Source organism: Diadema setosum, chromosome 16, assembly GCF_964275005.1.
Source record: "Diadema setosum chromosome 16, eeDiaSeto1, whole genome shotgun sequence".
Taxonomy (NCBI): domain Eukaryota; kingdom Metazoa; phylum Echinodermata; class Echinoidea; order Diadematoida; family Diadematidae; genus Diadema; species Diadema setosum.
The window spans coordinates 10,101,176-10,107,289 of record NC_092700.1 but is presented as its reverse complement, the minus strand read 5'-3'; positions in this window follow the sequence as shown (position 1 = coordinate 10,107,289).

The window sequence follows — 6,114 nt, the reverse complement described above, 5'->3', positions numbered from 1 at the left end:
GCTATAAAAAGTGGATTTTTGTGGAATTTCCTTTCTATTTTCTTTATATTGTTTTCCAAACATGACATCATAACACCATCATAACACCAAAACTTTAAAAATTCATAACTTTTGCATTGATCGTCCGATTTTCTACTAATGTTGCTGCTTTCACTCAATCCACATTTTCTTTTGGTTTTGGTTTCCTTTAAAGGGTGTGTACAGTTCTGGTCGAGGTGAGGATTTAGCTTTTAACGTTTTGCGAGATATTCAGAAACCACTCTATGAGATGTCAAAGAGCATGCAGTTCTAAGGGGTATCAAAAGTTTATTTGATGAAATTCGGTTTTGAAATGGCTGAGATATCCAAAAACAAGGTGAAACAAAGAGATCTTAATAAAGTTGTGGAATGTCGCCTTTTATTACTAGCACTTTTTGGATATCTCAGCCATTTGAAAATCAATTTTCATCAAATAAACGTTGAATCCTTCTTAAAATTACATGCTCTTTCATATTTCATAAGAGGCTTTTCATTATCTCAATGTTCAAAACATGAATCCCCACCTTAACCAGTACTGTACAGTCCCTTTAAAAGGGCATTGTACCGGTTTTTTTATTTTTTATATATTGTTCTTCTAATTCTAAAAGACCCAGCGGTGCAAACAGAATCAAAGTTTCATAACGATTTAGCCCGTAATTTCATGTTAAAAATTGAACTTTTTGGGTGAGAATTATGCTAATGAGCTGACGAGCCCGGATGTCGTGACGTCACAGGTGCCAACTATATCACTGATTACAAACTCTCGCATACGCGTGCGTTAAATCGTACCGAGTAGCAGACGACGCTTAGGCCCAATTTAGCTAGCAGGCGGCACTTGTGTACTGTCCTATTCATGCAGCTGTCTCAAATTTCGCTGAACCAAATCGCACTAAAATTACAGGATATACTTCTAAGCATATTTCAAAATACTGTCTTATATTTGAACGAAATCGGTAATCGAGAAGTATCAATATTGACGCCGACTTTCAAGTTGTCACTCAAAAAAAAAAAAAAAAAAAAAAAAAAACTCACTCTTCGCGAGAGATCATGGTAAACGCGACATGCACAATCTAGAACTGAAGTTAGCCGATTAGTTCTTTGCAAATGGGGAAATTACGCGGGAACTAAACTAAAATATGTCATGATTTCGGCGATTTGTGTGAATTACGAACTATATTTTTCATTCGACTTGGCTCAAGTAATTCATAAATTGATTTTTTTTGCTCCCGATTACTTGAAAGATTTGTCTCATCATATTACATGGATAAATTCAGTCTGTGCGTGCGCAGGCAGGTAGGGCCTATGCCGCAATCACTCTTGTTTAGTCGTACAGAGCAGACTATTTTTAACGACGACAGGAAAGTTGACAACTTCACTTACGCTTCCCGACTTGCGATTTGGTTCCAATTAGCGTGAGCAAGTGGACATGAGTCATAAAGTATTTCCTGTGATTTTGGTGCACTTTGGTTAAGTGAATTTTGAGATATCTACATGGATATGGAAGTACGCTAGCACTATACCTACACCAGCGCTTGGATCTCGAAGCGGCGGCACTGTAGGCCTAAGTATCTACGTGGTCAGGCCACTCTTCCGAGGTATGGGTCCTACTAAAACTAAACCAGATCTAGATCTAGTCCTTGATGTTAATACGACCACCACGATATTTATCTCGACTACAAAAACATCGAAAATCCATAAAGCAGATACCTTACCTGCAAAATTCAGCATAGAAACAACAGGGCCTGCAGCACAAGGGCCTAGATCTAACGGTAACGCTAGACCTTGGAGTCTGGACTTTCGTCTGGACTTTATTCAAGTTCTGGCAGCAGGGGTATGTATAGACCGATTCAATTTCGATGACCTATTCACCTACCGCCGCTAGCGGCGCTATAACGGTCGCCATAACTGGGGGCCAACGGGGGCTTCCAGCGAGCTGGCTACCCAGCGAGTTGCACTTGCAGCTCAGCGGCCTAGCATACCCATCGCGCATAGTTAGCCGGGCGCAGCCGCTGCGCCGCGGCCGGCGACCGCTGGCGCCGCGCTAATATTGTGATTGTTTACTCACTGTGTGGAAAAGTCATTCAGCGGCCTTTAATGCCTTTCTTTTGGACAAATTGAGTGATTCAGACAATGATCTACTTTGAAAGCTTCAAAGGAAGGATCAGGAAAACACATTGTGCAGTTGTTGGGTGCACAAATAACAGAAAAAAAAAATGGAAATGGAAGCTACACGGGAGAGTGTGAAATTCAGACACCGCTGACGCATGATAAATTAAGACAAACTTAAAGACAATTAAGTGAAATACAACAATATAAAAATGCACAGATTTCGAAACAAACTATGTCTACTATAGGTTATCACTGCATATCCGTAAAATATGTTGTTCATCTTGGAAGACAAGTTTAGATCAAAGAATTTGATAATTCACCGATTTTTTTTTTTTTTTTTTTTGGGGGGGGGGGGGGGAGATTTTTTTGTTTTAATCCTTGGTGTCCTACTTGCCAAAGTTAGAATCCACTTCCTGGCTAGACTTTATTAGTATGACAAACATTTTACGGCCTACACTACAGATAAATAAATGTTTCAAGATGCGTTAGATTCTTATATTGTTTTCACTTCTTCAATGTTCAGCACTGGATTGACCATAGGCCTATTCAATTTTGGCCTGGAACTCTGAATTTGACTTTTGATAAAGTGATACTTATAAATATTAAACCATGGATGGTGGCAAACATCTGTTTCATAATCATACTAAGAAAGTATGATTTAAAAATCACTTTTGTAGATTATAATATTAGGCGTTAACGTGATGTTATGCAAGGTTACTTAGACCTAAAACAGTAGAAGTTTCGGTTGTAGACATCAGGCGACGTAGTCGTAACTTAAGTTTAGGCATATACGGCCTAGAAACGCCTAGAGTTATATTCCGTTTGGTTTACTCAGTTAGGCTTGCCTGAAGTTATCGACAACCGAAAATGATAAAGGATGTAGGGTTCTAGAAGTCAATAGGTCTAAATCTAGTCTGGACTCTTGCCTAGATTTCTAGACAAGATCTAACGTTAGACAGATTCTACCCTGCTGGCCCGACACTCCCGAGTAAAGGCAAAAGCCTGCCCTAAAAAGGTTAAGTTAACTGATACATTGCAAGATTGCGCCATATCTAGCTCAAGATTCTTATTCATTATTTGTATTTAATTATATCAGTTAACATGTCAACAGCCTAGGCTTATTAGCAAGACGTCTGCCTTCGCCTAGCAATAATTCTCCCCAGCGGTTTTTATTCTCTTGCAATTCTTACACAAATGTGAATATACGGGGCTTACACGCGAGTACCCAAGTCATCGCCAAAGAAATAGAGTCTACAAACATTCACGGATCGTACCGATATTTACCTTGAAATTCAAGTTTTGGCTACAGCCGTATGTCATCTACCCATTCGCTCATAGTCGGTATAAGTTGTTTAATTTTATTTATTCTTAATTAGCTAGCGAAAAAAAAAAATGAAGACTCTAGTTGTCACAAATCCAGATGCGTCGATCGCTGCCAGCGCCAGAGATAGCTAGCTGGCCGGCTGGCGCCGGGTGGTAAAAGCACTGGCTGCCGCTGGCACCCTTGCCACCCACGCAGGGCGCTTGCCGACCCGGCCTGTTTGGCCCCCAGTTATGGCGTCGCCTTAAGAGGGCGCACTTCCATGAACAGTTGCTTGAATCGGTCTATACTATAACGTTTACGCTGTGCCTAGCTACACGCAGCCGCTGTAGAGACAGCGGCTGCACCTCTATTCCTTCGCAGACGTTGTCATTTTTCAGTGTGGTTGTGCGACTCCTTCATGAATATCTTTATTAATCGTGGAAAACTAAAATACAAGGAATTATCGTAATCTATGATAATCATTCAATAATCGGTATGCGATTTTTTGTTTAATTACGTCAAAAACTCACCGAAATCTGTGGCTGAAATCAGGTCTGTAAACGTCCTTATTGCTTCACTCCTCTTCTGCGTGTCATCGCATAATCGGGCATCTGATAATCGGGAACCTCGCTTAAATGACATACGCTTCCCAGAAACATTTCCAATGCACGTTATTTTCACTGGATAATCGGGCGGGGACCTCTGATAAACGGGGCAATTTTTCTTCAAGCGATCTTTTGTTCAAATTTTACACAAAAAATCTACCAAAATTCCACAACAATATTTCAAAGATTCCCTATCAGTTGTCGTTTACATCAAACTTACAAAGCAAGCTTCGGACTGGTGTGTTTTGACCTCCGTCCATCCAGTACACGTACATTTCAGCTCGCTGCCCGCCTTCGCTTTTCTGTACATGTGTATATATGGCGAGCTAGATCGCTACAACACATGTACAGTGCAGTGATCGCAGCAAGTAAACAATCAAGCCGTGATGATTGAATGATTGAAGGACTTTTCATTGACGTTCCCACATCAGTTCTGGGTAATCATTTCCCATGGTTGTGGATATGTGGATACAGAACGCCCTACGTGTCCAAGAATTCTACGAATGTTTAAGAAAGTGCTAGCTTTTAATCCACATATTTTGTGTTCGAAGAGAGGTGACAGAAGAAGAACCCGGTTGCGATTACTCTACATCATTGCGAGAATGCAGGGACAGCTAGAGGGTCGCACCGAGGGGTAGCGTGGTTGTGTATTCATATATATCATGTACATGTACAGTACGTCAGTATGCATGTGTGTGTGTGTGTGTGTGTGCGTGTGTGTGTGTGCACTACATAATGTACATGTCGTATGCCGTTGTTATCGTGAGTGCTCATCGCGAAATCGGGCACCCCGCTTAAAGGGGCTGTGTTTGCTACTCCCAACCTGTCCCGATTATGCGATGAATACTGTATTATGAATGGCATTCACTCTCGTATACTACAAGAACAACGTACAACGTAGGTAGTCGGAGAGGCGCCCTCTAGCTCTCCGACTACCTACGTTGTACGTTGTAGTATACGAGAGTGAATGCCATTCAAATAACACGCAGATGAGGAGTGAAGCACTAAGGACGTTTACAAACCTGATTTCAGCCACAAATTTCGGTGAGTTTTTGACGTAATTAAACAAAAAAATTATTGAATGATTATCATAGATTACGATAATTTCTTGTATTTTAGTTTTCCATGATTAATAAAGATATTCATGAAGGAGTCGCACAACCACACTGAAAAATGACAACGTCTGCGAAGGAATACAGGTGCAGCCGCGTCGCTTCGCGACAGCGGCTGCGTGTAGTTACGCTGTGCCTATAGCGCTGTGCACGTACAGCTGTCGACGGGGCGGCGAGTGAGTGTACGGGCCTACTCATCAAGACTTGAACTGCCACGTAACGTTAGAATCTGCTCGGTCCTTGACTGCTCACTAGTCCTAGTCCTAGTTCTAGTCTAGAGTCTATGTGTACTGGGTGCCGTTTTCTTCTAACTAGGCGTAAACCGTGATTGCCGTTGACTATCACTCAGTCCTCATCTTTGTTAGATAAGTTTGAACTGTCGAACCATTATCGCTCATCTAGTAGTGTTAGTGCAACGTTACTATACTTACACACAATTTTCTATGGGCAGCACATTCGGACAATGATGCCAATAATCATTTTGCATATCTGGAATATTCCCCACAAATTTTATCTAAATAAAAAGCTTTTGAAGAGACTCCTTTTAAAAATTAATTAATATTGTTTAACATGTTTATTTCAGCTCCATAATGCAATTTTATTGAATAACAGTTTTTGCAGTACTTCATGTGAGATTTCATCAGTAAATTGACATGTGTAGTTCGTTTTGCTAAAGTCGGAGGGTGGCACCTGTGACGTATGCCAAATTGTGTGAATCGTTCCTTGGCTTGCTCGTTTTCAATTTTTTTTTCAAAAAAATCATTACAGGCTTATCCTGGGTTTTAGAATCCTCTCTTTCCAGTTGTAGGCATCAAAAAATGTAGATTAGAATTATCAGACAATTAGAAAATGTCAGTACAGTTTTCTTTTATACGCCTCTCCGGCAGTCGGTTTTTAGAAGAAATGGGGACCTCACACAAGTGTCCCTCACTCCTTGACCCATTATGAACAGAACAAGGACAGGCCT